Source organism: Dermacentor andersoni, chromosome 5 (assembly GCF_023375885.2).
Source record: "Dermacentor andersoni chromosome 5, qqDerAnde1_hic_scaffold, whole genome shotgun sequence".
In the NCBI taxonomy this organism is placed as follows: Eukaryota; Metazoa; Arthropoda; class Arachnida; order Ixodida; family Ixodidae; genus Dermacentor; species Dermacentor andersoni.
In genome coordinates this window covers 78,137,335-78,151,028 of record NC_092818.1, presented here as the reverse complement: position 1 = coordinate 78,151,028, position 13,694 = coordinate 78,137,335, and the positions used below count along the sequence as shown (strand labels likewise).

The following is a 13,694-nucleotide window of genomic DNA, read 5'->3' as shown; positions in this document are numbered from 1 at the left end:
GCGTGCGCTTTAACTTCTTGTGTTTCTACCCTTAATCCTGTGAAACTAACAATGTATAAAGCACCAGTGCGTCCGACACTTGAGTATGCACGCTTCATTTGAGGCCCCTTTCAATCACATGTCACTCACTCACTTGAAATGATATAGAATAACGCTGCATGTTATATATATATATATATATATATATATATATATATATATATATATATATATATATATATATATATATATATATATATTATTATTATTATTATTATTATTACGATATGATTCCGCGAGAGACGAGCAGCCGCGAGAACGACGAAGAAGTTGGTCGGTGCCCTCGGCACGAGCGAGTGTCAGCCTGGCTGCCTGGCTCCAGTGTAAATAGCGTGTAAATAGCATCTCTCGTCTGTGTCTTTCCACACGTAACATTTCTGGTGGAGGTGCGGGGTACCATATATATATATATATATATATATATATATATATATATATATATATATATATATATATATATATATATATATATATATATATATATAATTCATTTAGAAGTTCTGTAGGTCTGGTGCATAGGTAGGTTTAGAAACGAAGGTACACACTTACGAAAATTGCATCTTTAATGTTTTTAACGTGTCGGCCGTGGCACGGCCTTCGTCAGAATGTCTGACGAAGGCCGTGCCACGGCCGAAACGTTAAGAACATTAAAGATGCAATCTTCGTAAGTGAGCACCTTCGTTTCTAAAGCTATATATATATATATATATATATATATATATATATATATATATATATATATATATAGCAACTCCCGACTCAGGCTTTTTCCCAAGATATATCATCGTCCAGTTTTTAAAAGTAAGTTGGTCATATCGTTTTGCCCATTTGTATCACCGTAAAGCACCCTTCACAATTTACCGCACTAACACTTTCCTTCATTATTTCGTACGGCGCATGGCCAAAAATTCGAACCGCCTTACTTCCGATATCGTTTCCCTTTCAGACCATTGCTTGTTTCGTTCACCGACACACGGTCATTTAATTAATGACGCGTGAAGTGAACGTTGTTCTTTTTTTTTCCTTGTTTGGATGCACTGTACTTCGCATCGTATTCGAATTTTCAATTGTATGAGCCTTGAAAATGGCATCCTCGTATGTGCCTCCAGGTGGCTATACATTTGATGTAATTTTTTTGTCATCTTTGTCTACTCCACTTTCCTCTGTATAGATTTGTGCACTTGAGGGTAAATAAATAAATAAATAAATAAATAAATTAGTTCATCCTTCCCCAATACTGTATAGCAGACTGGATGTTGTGTCTTCTGGTTAGCCTCTACGCATTTCGCATCTCATTTCTCTCTCTATCCCTCTCTCTTTGCAACGGTGGGCATTTTCAGATGTTGCACTCAAGCAAAGTTACATCACAGTGGTTATTTCGGTCAAATTATCGTAAAGGTTTTATTCCATAAACGGTCCTCTGCGTTCTGTCACTTACCAGCCCTGTATGTGGCACCGCCAGAATCGGCCACTGCGGAGGGGTAGGGGATAAGAATGGCATAAAATAAGGCATAATAAATGCTTACACCCTAATCCCCCCGGCTTCTTTTCCTTTTTGTAAGTCTGAACCTTAAAATGGCAGATATAACTACTGAGTGTAGCTTTTTATGTGTAATCTGCAAGTGCACAAAAATGTGTCGTCAACAAACTGGAATGAAGCTATAAAAGCATGGTAAAAAATCTAAGATTTAAAGACTAAGCAAGAGAAAAAAGAATTTAAAAAATTGTGTTTCGTACAAGCATACGAGAGGCAAGGATACGGGAAAGGTCAGAAAGAATATCAGGTTTGCTATTCTGCACTGGGAAATTCGGTATGGGGCGAGAGAGAGAGAGTGATCGTGAAGAGGGAAGAAGCGCTATTTTCTCCAAATATTTAGGGCGCACAGCTCAGCGCCTTAATATAGGGGAAGATAGAAAGATAAGAGTAAATTGTTGTTGTTGCTGTTGTTTTGAAAACATATATACAGCTGACATGAAAGAAAAAGCGAGGAGTAGGCTGGAAAATGCCACCGGAAGGGGCACTGTGCCTGCCTGCCCTGTAGAAAGGAGGAGAGAAACACAGAAATGGAAGATGGGAAGACGGGGAGAAAAGAGGAAAGGAAAGAGAAAGCTGACAAATGTCAAAAATGAGGAAGAAAACACACATCACAGGTCGCACACAGTATAGGGCCGGTCACTGCAGGTGATGCAACTAAAGCATGTCGAAATAGAAGAAATATTGTTTGTCGTCCCGTCACCCGAAAAGAGGAATAAGCTACAAACGTGAACCTAAGTTAGAAGCTTTTATGAAAGTAAGAAGAGCTCCGATGAGCCTGATTGCGTCGAGACGCACAACCACTGGGGTGCAAACATTCGTCGAGGGTCGTGCGCCGCAGGCCAGGGAGGTGATAGTACGTCACTAGCATCGTGCGCTGCCCAATGAAAGCGGGACACTCCAATATCAGGTGCTTAAGTGTCTCGCAGCAGCCGCAAGACGCACACGATGGACTGGCCATACATGCTTGTCGGTATAAACGTTAGCACACGTTCACACAGCTTAGCTTCAGTAGCTTCCTTAGTCCTTATAGCTTTAACAGCTTATCCTTAATCCTTAGCTTCCGTAGATGTGCTCTAGCACGACGAGGCAAACCTCGACCGCGAACACGGGGCGGGAACGTTCCATTTGCGACGCCTCGGTCTGGATACTGCTTGACTAGGTGTCGACGAATCAGCAGACGAGCGTCATAAAGCTCGCACAATGTTTCAGGGCAGGCACAGCCGTTATGAGCGCTATAGTTGAAGCCAGCCGATCAGCTTTTCACTTACGGCGATCCTGTATACGTGTGAACTTGTGAAGGTATCCATTGGGCAACGAGAGATGTGCCATGTGATACGATCTTGTTGGCAGAGTATAATGCTGCGCACAACTCGACAATCAATCTGACTGCGCTGTAATCTGCTAAGCGCAGTGCGGCAGTCCGTCAGCATGGCAATCTTCGATGCGGTTAACCCCTCGTGCACGTATTTCAGTGCAACATTAATCGCTGCTAGCTCCGCAGTTGTTGTCGAGGCTAGATGGGGTATATGAAATATACGTCGTACTTGCGTCGAAGGGCAGAGAACATCTGCAGAAGCGTCTTGACTGTCACTTTGTACAGATGCATCTGTGATATATTTGGAGAGAATCTGGAAATCTTTCGAATATGTGCGACTGAGCCAATTGGACTATTGCCGAAATAGGCATATCAGACTTTTTTGTGTATGTCAGGGATTGTGAGAGAAATGGGGAATAAGTGTTTGGTGATATCTTTCGGAGGTGGAGGCGTAACTGAAGCAGCGTGTTTAGAAATGACAGCAATGTTCGTAAATAATGCCGCCATTTTTCCCTTGTGAGAAAAGAGGCGGTGAATCAGACGATCAAGGAGCGATTGACCATTCGATGCGCGGTGCAGACGATCAGTATATGATAGAGAACTCTCTGGTCTGCTTGTGGCCTCAGCAGTTAACAGATGCGCTTCAGTGAGTAATGCGGCCGATTGCGCCTCATGAGGTAATCCAAGCATTAGTCGAAGGGCAACGCGATCTTCTCGTTCCAGTTGAGCCATCAAACTATACGCGACACGTTTAAGACTGATTAACGGTGTTGTCGCACCCAGCTTATTGGCGTATCGTTAAATTACAGTCGGCTCATTGTCCGACGAACACGTTGTTTAGGATGATATGTTATTGCAGGCGTCTTAGCAGGTGATATTTGCAAGCCAACTCCGGCCAAGTACTCCGAAGTCGCGTTCAGAGCTCTTTGCAAGCTTGCACATAGCTGCGGACCAAGACTCGAAGGGCCACTTATCGACAGAGCAATATATTCTGCATAGATAGATGCTCATGGGGAAGTCACGGTCGCAAGGCAAGTGACTTGGAAGCGCGGCGAGTACGGTTTTAAGCAGAAGCGGTGATAATACGCTGCCCTGTGGAACACCGCACTGTGAATCACTGATTACTCACTGATTATTTTTCCGACACGTGCTTTCATCCGGCGCTCCGACCGAAAATTATGCACAAAGCGGGGCAGACGACCCGAAATTCGAAAATAATCGCCTTATGCGGAACCGAGCCGAAAACTTGCTGTATGTCTAGGAAGAGCATCTGTAGGCGGAGTGCTTGTTTCCTGTGCCAAATGCAACCACTGACACAAAGTCTGAAGTGCTGTCCAGAGCTGAATGGCGGCGACGAAAGCCACTCATGACATCAGGGAAAAAATTTAGCTTCTCTAGCCTGACATCTAGGCGAAAACAGGACCATTCACTCTATTAACTTGATGACATTCGATGCTATATAGGGATATTGGCCGGTAGGACTTGAGGTGTCTTGCAGGGCTCCCGTGCTTTGAAATTGGTATTACCACGGGCGATTTCCATTCAGCAGGGATTACACAGTTTCTCCATACTTCATTATACTTGTCTAATGCACGGTCATAAAAACTCTTTTCAATGTTCCGCAACGCTTGGTACGTCCCGACGTCCTCACCTGAAAAAGTGCGGCGGTTGGAGAGGCTGAGCGCGTGTCACAGCTAATCAAGAGTGAAATCTACCTCGTCCATCTGGCAGGCTGGATCATAGGAAGAAGTTATAGTACTTAAATAGTTATAGATAAGCGGAAAGTAGAGAGTGAGAGACAAGCAGCACAGATACACGATCACAGACGGTCATGATCCCCGCACGTGATCGCAGAACAGGATCACGTGCGGTATATACAACGAACGCGAATTTAGGCTACAGCAGCCTGTGCAGGTCTGCTGTTGTCCTTAAAAGCTGTAGCAGTGCCTTGACCGCTCTCTGCCGCAATAGCGTTTGGCGTCGGCGTTGCAATATGCAAGTCTAAGTGCAAAGTTGACCGCCTAATCACGGGCATCCGCAGGGTGAAACCGGATTTACATTATTGGCATTGCTGAACTCTACTAGCTATGTCTTCTCTGCAAGAACTTAACACAGGGGTCGTATGCGTAATTTATCTTTGCGCTTTATGTCCTACATTAGTAACAATTTTCACGCCTATGCTGTCAGTGAAATATAGTTCTCGAGTGGTTGCTCCTATTTTTGCATGCAAATGACAGCGTAGTCGTACCTACGTAAGCAAAACTGCGCCTTCGCATTTGTAACTTTTATTTCCTCCCTTGTAATTCCCCTCCCCTCTTTTATGCATTTTGACACATACTGCTTTCAGAGGAGTTATAATTTGATTGTGTTAAGCTCGTTAGTTAGACATTATACTATTCCCGTAACCATCTGAGTACATCCCCCCACCCCTCTATATAACACCCTCTCCGAACGAGTTTAGTTTTGTACTCACACAAATGCCTCTTGCCAGACAATAACCTATACAGCTCAGCGGGAACGTTTGAAGGTGACACTCCGTCCTGCACAGACTTTTACCTTCGACATGCAATCGTTTCAGGAAATTACAATACTAATGCAACGCGACCTGAATGGCGGGTCGCACTGATTCCACGCTAATGCAATACGTCGGGAAGCCTGTAAGGTCGACCTGTGTGTCACGTACGCAGAGAGGCTACAGGAACAGTGCGCAGGCGCGTAGCCAGCTATGATGACTAATCAGCGCGTCTATAATCGCGGGCATCCACATATTGCGCCTGCGATGTGTCAAGCAGCGAAGAGTCGTCGAGCTGCGCGCTCGCGTCGGTGTGCGCACTTCGCCGGGTGACTCAGACTTGCACCCCCCCCCCCCCCTCCGACTCCTTTCCCACAGGAGCGGGTTGCAAAACCGAGTAATCATGGCCGAACGCATGCGTCGTCGTCGTCGCCGCTTGATTGTGTGACGCGAAAATGCGACGCATTTCATAATCTCGCATTCCGCACCTTGCTTCCCCGCCTCCAAGCTGTGCGGCACCGTCGTATACTGTTGCCGCGCGGTATATTGGCTCAACCGCGAGCGTATAATACCGAGGCGGTTGTCACGCTGTCGCTTTGGAAATTGGGACTTGGCTGCCACGCACCTTTCCCCCTGCCGGCAGCGCTGCTTGCTAATGACGCTGTAGGTGGACAAATTAAACCTTATTCAAATGAGCGACGCCACTGTTAATAACGAATGCACCGCGGGCACATAGCGAAGACGGCCGCGAGTTATCCGTGCTGCCTTGTATGCGTGTATATGCTCACACCCGGGCTCGCTGGAACACGTACGTGCGTATATAGCGAGGCGACCGTTGCGGGTTTCGCTGCTTGTTTAATTACATGCAAATTTGCATGAACCCAACTGTGTCCCTTGAGCATGGGTGAGGAGTCGCATTAAAATTTCGACGCAAATACAGTGGGATGCGGAGTGACTTATGCGCCGACCATATGCGGCAGCGTTTGCATTAAGTCCCATACAGGTGGCGCTTTGGAGTTAGTCATGTTCCTTAAACAGTTTTTCGAGGATACTCTTAGCTACTGAACGTGAGCCCACCCTTCGTGAAATTCGGCGCGCTAACAGTAAACGCGGAGACGTACGTTTCTTCTACGCGCTTCGCAAACAAAAAAAAAAGAAAAAGAAAATTCGCCAGAGACACTTATGACTGCTTACGTGTGGGAATGCGCAAGCGTTATGGTCCCTTTGGTGAAATGTTCTTTTCCAGGCGTCCCTTGTGCGCACAGTCTCTCGCCTGCGTTCCAACTGCGCCTCGGTAAGGCCAAATCTAAATGGGCCAAATGTGAGTGTGGGTCGCTCGGCCCTGGCATTTCCCGGAATCGGTTTTTAGGAATGATCAGATCTCCAGATCATATCCCTCAAGTCCTGGCTGTCCAGTACGCCCGTGATAGGGCTAGGAGGCTTGACCTCCCGGTCCCAACATGGGACTAGCCAGGCGGGTGGCAACACCTTGTACAGGACAAGAATAAAGTTTTTTCCTCCTCCTCCTCCTCCTCCTCTCAACGCGACGTGACGTGTGTAATGACGCACGCAGTATAGGCACACCTTAAGTCCGCCACAACCGTGGAGTCGCCGTGGCGTCGGGGAAGCGTCCTCATCTCGCTACCCGGAGGGCCGGGTTCGGTTCCCACCCAGACCGAAACGTACTAAATTTTCTCTTCAAAGCCATTGATTTAATTCGTTTACCAGAACCTTCCTGAGAAATTTGACGCCGATCCGAGCATTTTTTGACATGTTTTAATTAAATCTTTGCGCCCTCGGTCATTTTTGGTCGGCGGCGACGCTCGGTGGTGGCGCCGACGACGCTGGATTTTCGCGTGATGGCGCATATAATGCTTTCGCATCCAAGATATTTTGTCATTATACCGCTATACCGCGTCCTTGCTGAAATTTCGCAGAAAGGTCGCATTTTATGATCGTAGTGACGCCCCCGTTTTTTTTTTCCATGGATATTTCGTGCTTCCCGCTCTTTGGTGGTGGTCAACTTCGCGAAAAGGAAGAAAAGATAAAAAGATATTGGTCCGAATGGTTTAATAATGCACTCGGCCTCATTGCATGTATGGTGCTGCATGTACAAACAGTGTTGGACACTTTCCTATTGTGTTCTAAAGGAAAAATAAACATTAAATTTAAATGTCTTGAGTTGGAGACCCCGGTGGCGCACCTATATAGAGGTGCCCCGGTACGGGGCAGGCCAAATATAGGAAGCTTAAGAACATCAAAGAAATCGTTGAATACCATGCATGCGCTCTTCTGGTATAGCATATGAGTGCGCTTTCGTGATTACCATGATCAGACAGCATGTTCGCGCGATTTATGTCGTTATTTATTGTGTTATAACAATGATGTTCGCACTGGAACCATTTTACAGTGAAGCTGTATAAAGCTAGGGTTCCATGCATTTTTGTTCTCCGTGAACAAAAACTATCATCATCAATGGCTCATACCCTCGTAAGCATTCATGCTATCGTAATCAAGCAAAAAATGCAATGGCTCATAGCTCCATAAAGTGCATGGCTACTCACTTTGCATGAATTAGCTGCGATGACACTACCCGTGTTGTCGGTGATTTCGATGTTTATGTGTCGGTACTGAAAAGGAAGCAATATACGCGTTCCGTGTTGCGGACATATCCCTTGCGATGCCACACCGATCCGGTCCAACCAACCATGCACCCAGCTGCGTACGTTCATCGATTTGACATTATCAAAGAATGTGATTGCGGTTGCGAGTGAAATAACGACCACCGATCAAGACGATAAATGAGTGTGCATACCTTTCTTCACGATGATCACCCATCAAGACAATAAATGAGTTCGTACCTTTGTTGACTATTGTGTCACCTCCGTGTCGTGTGCTAAACAGTTTCGCTGGTCAACCACCTTCGCAGAGTGGAATGGCTCATGATTTTTGTGGGTAAATATCATTTAAAGATGCGAGGGGCCAAGCAACGAAAGCTTTTCTTTGAAAAATAACAAAAAAAGTCTACGTCGTAATAAGCCCCTTGCCGTCGGAGAGGTGCGCTGCTGTGTATACTTGGACTCACGTTGCCACATCTCGGCAAATAAAAGTTTCGATGAACCATGCAACAATGATTAAATGCGTTTTATTGAATGACGATCGTATTTTCAAGTTGTTAGAATAAAAATAAAGCAGGTCACTATATATTTGTCAGTCTTGGATTCAAGTAGTCAGTGTCAAGGCTGAAGTGCCGGTTTTATTTTGTGAAGTAAGTAGCAAAAAGTTATCCGTTCTCTTCTGTTACGTTGTAAATCGGTAGCTCTGGAGACATTGATCTAGAGAATGTACCTCGCATGCTTCATTTATCTACCTTCAACAGAAATATATATGGCGGACTAGTTCTCCACATGCTAAAGTGGATGGTAGATCCGAACACAAAGCTCGGATCACGTTCACTCCACACATCATAAGTGGCCATCAGTTCATGCCCAAATTCACAGCGCCAATTATCACAAACGCTGCTCAAGCGCTGCCTGCTAACAAGTATTCTAATGATATTGTCAGCGGGATTACACAGAGGTAGAATGGATAAAATAAAAGAATGTAGTTACAATATCATACAAGGCTGGCTGTCAAAACAGTACGGCTGATCAACAGCTCGTCAAGCGTCTTCTCTCTTGTCGTCTTCGTGTGGCCAGGTGCTGCTGCAAGGCCGGTGCGTTGATACATAAACGCCTTGTTCCGCTTTTGCTGCAAGTAACTTCTGTAATGTTAAAGGGTCGTATGTTCAATATCTTTAGTTGTGTACTAATTTTGTGTATTCAGGGGCACGGTAAACGTGCTAAATTTCATGACCATTGAAACACTCACAAACGTAGCGGCATGTTCCGTACAGAAAGCTATTTTTATACGCCACTTTAAGTCGAAGTTTTTTGAAAAACGTCTCTACGTGTAGCAGGAAATCTCCTGCTATGATATGATACCAATCGCATCTGGATCAGCTTTATATAACAATAACAATATTTCTCCCTCTAGCAGACCAGGATTCCTGCCGAAAACAAGATGACGTCAGAGCCTGCATAAACTTACAAAGGAAGGCCCGTTTCCACAAAGCCGTTCGTATAGCTTTCTTACGTTATCAGGTTATAAGTTGAAGTCATAGCGCTGAATTAACACGAACAAGAAAGACGACATGACTTGCGCTATCCTGTCGCACGTCCTGTCGTCTTTCTTGTCCGTGTCAATTAAGCTCTGCGACCTCAGTTACTTCAACGAACCAACTAGCCCGAAAACCTGTACTCCTGGTTATCGCGTTAGATTGATAAGTCAGTTGGAAGCACTTAGCACTGAAGCACCGGCGCAGAGAATTCCAGGCGCGTATCTTTCAAATTCATAAAATATTTGCGCAATACGCTTTTTGTCAAGAAAGGACGTGTGTGGAAACCTTACGTTGAAATGAAAACTTTGCAATAAAGAATATTGTTGCTACCATGGCAACCCTGCTTATAAGCATTTGGCAAGGCCGTCTAAAAATAAGCTTGCAGCTGGCATCTAAATCACACAGATGGTCGGTGAATGTCCAAGATGTTTCTGGTCGATGCCAACACATGCCGAAAGTTTTCCGTGACACAGGCCCGTTTTAAGAAGAGAAACAGCAAGAAAAAAATCGATAATAAAAAGAAAGACTCCTCCAAGCTGATGAATGAAGGAAAGCTTACAGCGCTATGCAGATTCTACCGAATACGAAACCGCACTTTTCCTTAACGCATTAGTCGCTCCTTACATCAGGACATATACGCGGCCTCTTAAGTATTTGCGACGGCTTCTTAAGGGCAAGTCCTTTTTAATGCACCAGGAAGGAGCCGACCCTCGGGAAAACCTTGTCCCTGCTTGCAAGTGTTCGCCGTTTGGTCCTCTGGTAAACAACGCCTACAAAAGAAGAAAGGATGGAGAAGGGTGGTGCAGAAGTCATTAGGCCTAGCCGAAACGAAAGGATTGCCTGTCGACAACACCGACAAGAAAAGAGGAACAAGAAAAAGGAAAAGCGACGGGCGGTATGGGGACTTCGAGAGGCAATTTGCTTTGAGCATCAAAAGCCAACAAGCATAGCTAAGCTTGTTTCCGTCGACAAAAGCCGCCGCCACTGCCAGCAAAAAGGCGCCTGTCCGCGACTTCTCGTGCTTTCAGTGCTGCCGATTGCAACGCCATTTGCTTACCTGTGCCTGCCCGGCGACTGGAGGAAGAATCCTTGTCTTAACGAGCAGAACGGCGTCGGATGGGTGGGGGGTCGTTCTGACGTTGGGGCTCTTATTGTGAAGGTCGTGTAATCCGGAAGGCGGCTTCGACGTGGCAGGCTTAACCCCACCATTCCCCCCTTTCTTTTTGTCCGAACGTGCGAAGATGCATCCTTCGAAAAGGCGACTTCGGGGCAGAGCCCCCCACCCCGTCGTCCCAGGCCGCAAACGACACAAGTCGTCACCGACGACGACTATGCGCACGCAGTTCGCTTCCGAGAAGTCGGCTACGGGACCCTTTCGTCGGCAGGGACCACGGCGACCTCGCTGCGTACTACAACATGCGGCTGCGCTCTCTCGTTGCGGTGCATGCGAATGGGAAAAGCTGCCGCGCGCTGTTTTGCGAACGGGAGACGGCAGCCCACTTCTGGGGAGCAAGCGCGTGCTCGGCGCCAGGCATTTTTTTTCTTCTTTTTTTTACTCCCATTTCTTTTTGTTGATCTGTGCCCAGGGCACCAGCAGCGACGAGCGAGCCCCGAGTCGCGAAGCCGAGCCTCTCCTCTCCTTGACAGCTTTAAATTATGATCGTGGTGGCGCGCGATTGAAAGAAACCCACCGCGCGCGCGCTTTTCTGTCGCGCCGGACGCTGTCTGCTGCTGCTGCTGCTGCGGAAGCGGCGACGGCCTGCACGGGGGAACTCGTCGCCGTCGTCTCCACCAGAAGGACGGCAGACAAGCGCTGGCACAGACGCGGGAACTGAAGGGTTGTTGGCCGTACTTTTACTTCTTCACTTTGCGCTCCATCCTGAACAATGGCATTCCCGATGCAAGAATACTGGTCTGGGCGAGAAAGAACGAAAGAAAGAAAGGACGCAAGAAAAGAAAGGGAAAGAAAGAAAGAAAGAAAGAAAGAAAGAAAGAAAGAAAGAAAGAAAGAAAGAAAGACCTAGCCTCGCGTCTTTGGGAAGCCGAGGGGCCCCGTGTGCCAACGAAAAAGGTGCGAATATTCAAGGCGCATGTACAAGCGAGAAAGCGGTGAGATGAATCTAGAAAACGTAAGAATGAAGAGGGAAACCATTTGGCCTGTTTTCGCCGTCTTTCGGGTGTATTTTGAACACCGGGTGGTTTCATATGTCGGGGACCAAACCGTGAGAATTATTCAACAAAAGTGCTCAGACAAAGCAGTTCCACATATTTTCGAGCTTGTTACTCCAGCCGAGAAATAACTAGATTAGCAATATCAGATCTTGTGTATGCAGGTGGGCTGCCAACTCTTGCCTCTGCGTAACTCACTCACTCATTCACCCACCCACTCGCTCGATCACTCACTCACTCACTCACTCACTCACTCACTCAGTCAGTCAGTCAGTCAGTCAGTCAGTCAGTCACTCACTCTCAAAAGATTCGACACTTCACGGGACCAAGATTGAAAATAATTTCGCAAAAACAGCGCGAATGTTTTGTATAACACCACATATTATCCTTTTCTGAAGCCAATTACGCACCCGCAAGCGTGGTAGCGTAGTGTCTATGTCGTTGCGCTGCTAAGCTCCAGATCCCGGCAGCGGCGGCTGCATTTTAACGCGATAGCGTTAACCGCCCCGTGTCACAAAAGCATGCGGCGCCGGCGTCCTGCGTCGGACGTCGTTTGGCCAAAAATCCTTCCGAACCACAACCACGCAGGCCCTCCATGTGGCGCAATTGCGTTGCAAAGCTAACTGAACTCCTCAAAGTAAGATGCGTCAGAAAAATCGTAAAGTGAAACTTAAGCGCAACCCTCAGACATGAAAGCATTTGGTTGTAATTTGAATATACCAGAAAACACAATTCTCCTACGCGGAAACTCAAACATAAACCCCCTTCGCTGCGTTTCCACCTATCGTAGAGCGGTGCGCTGCGCACGGTTGCTTGCAACAACACCGTCCAGATGGCTCTCGTCAGCGCGAATCCGCGGCCCACGCGAGAAGGCCGCGTTTCTATTAGCTCGCCCGCCAGCCTTCGTGCACAGCGTTGGCCTCCAGCGTTTTCCGGTAACCATTACGGTTATATAATCTGCAGTTGCCGGGAAGCGTGAGAAGCAGGCAGGGATATCTGAATGCTATCGCGTTCCACTTTTAAACGCGAAGTTTAAGCGTCCTTCAAATTTTTGATGGGGGTCACGTGAAAAACAGAAAATTACGGCTGAACTCGTCTCGCGGTGTCTGTCGACGGTAATGCGAAAAGCAATCGAGCACTGCAATGACAGACCATATTCCTGGAGTCACGTTTATTTAACACGTGTATAGTGGTATAATTCTGTGAATGTCGTTGCATCGGCTACACGCCCCATACTTCGATATCGTCCCACTTTGTTGTGACACTCGCTTGCCAAGGTTGCTGGTGAGCGTCGGGGCACGACGCCGACGCGGTGATGATAGAATAGAAAATACGGAATGACGAGAAGAAAGGGGGTTAACCGAGGGGCCCGATTTTGACTAAGCATATCACGAGAAGCCATCAAACAAAGACACCAAGGAAAACATAGAGTACAGTACTTTTGCTTACTAATTCAATTAAAGAAATGATAAATTAATAGCAATGAAAGTGGATCAAAAAAACTTGCCGCCGGTGGGAAACAATCCCACGTCTTCGCATTAGAGCATCGCACGCGCAATGCCAATATGTGGGATCGTTCCCCACGTGCGGTAAGTTGTTTTTTCGCCCACTTTCATTGCCATTAATTTATCATTTCTTTAATTCAATTAGTAAGTACAAGTAATTGACTCTGTTTTCCTTGGTGTCCTTGTTGACTTCTCATGATATAAAGAAGGAATACGAGAAATACAGCGACTGCACACACGTCTACACTGATGGATCAACTACATCAACCAGTTCCGGTGGCGCTGTAGTTATACCAGCAATGAGAATAACCAAGTGGTTCAAGACTTCCCATGTCACTACGTCTACAGCTGCAGAGCTCGCGGCTCTCCGCGACGCGCTTCAAGTGATAAATGCTGAAAGTCCTAGAAAATGGGCAGTCTTCTGCGATTCAAGGCCGGCCTTGCAACGTGTGCAGTCG

The 13,694-nt window shown here is 46.6% G+C and overlaps 1 long non-coding RNA gene across 1 annotated transcript in view; it reads right to left on the bottom strand.

Moving 5' to 3' along the window:
* The window catches only part of LOC140218357 (uncharacterized), a 174,338-nt gene extending 162,335 nt beyond the window's left edge, over positions 1-12,003 (bottom strand). The window contains exon 1 of the long non-coding RNA XR_011894636.1: positions 10,620-12,003. This is a non-coding gene — a long non-coding RNA (uncharacterized lncRNA). The remainder of the gene's footprint in view (positions 1-10,619) is intronic.
* Between the last annotated feature and the right edge of the window lie 1,691 nt (positions 12,004-13,694).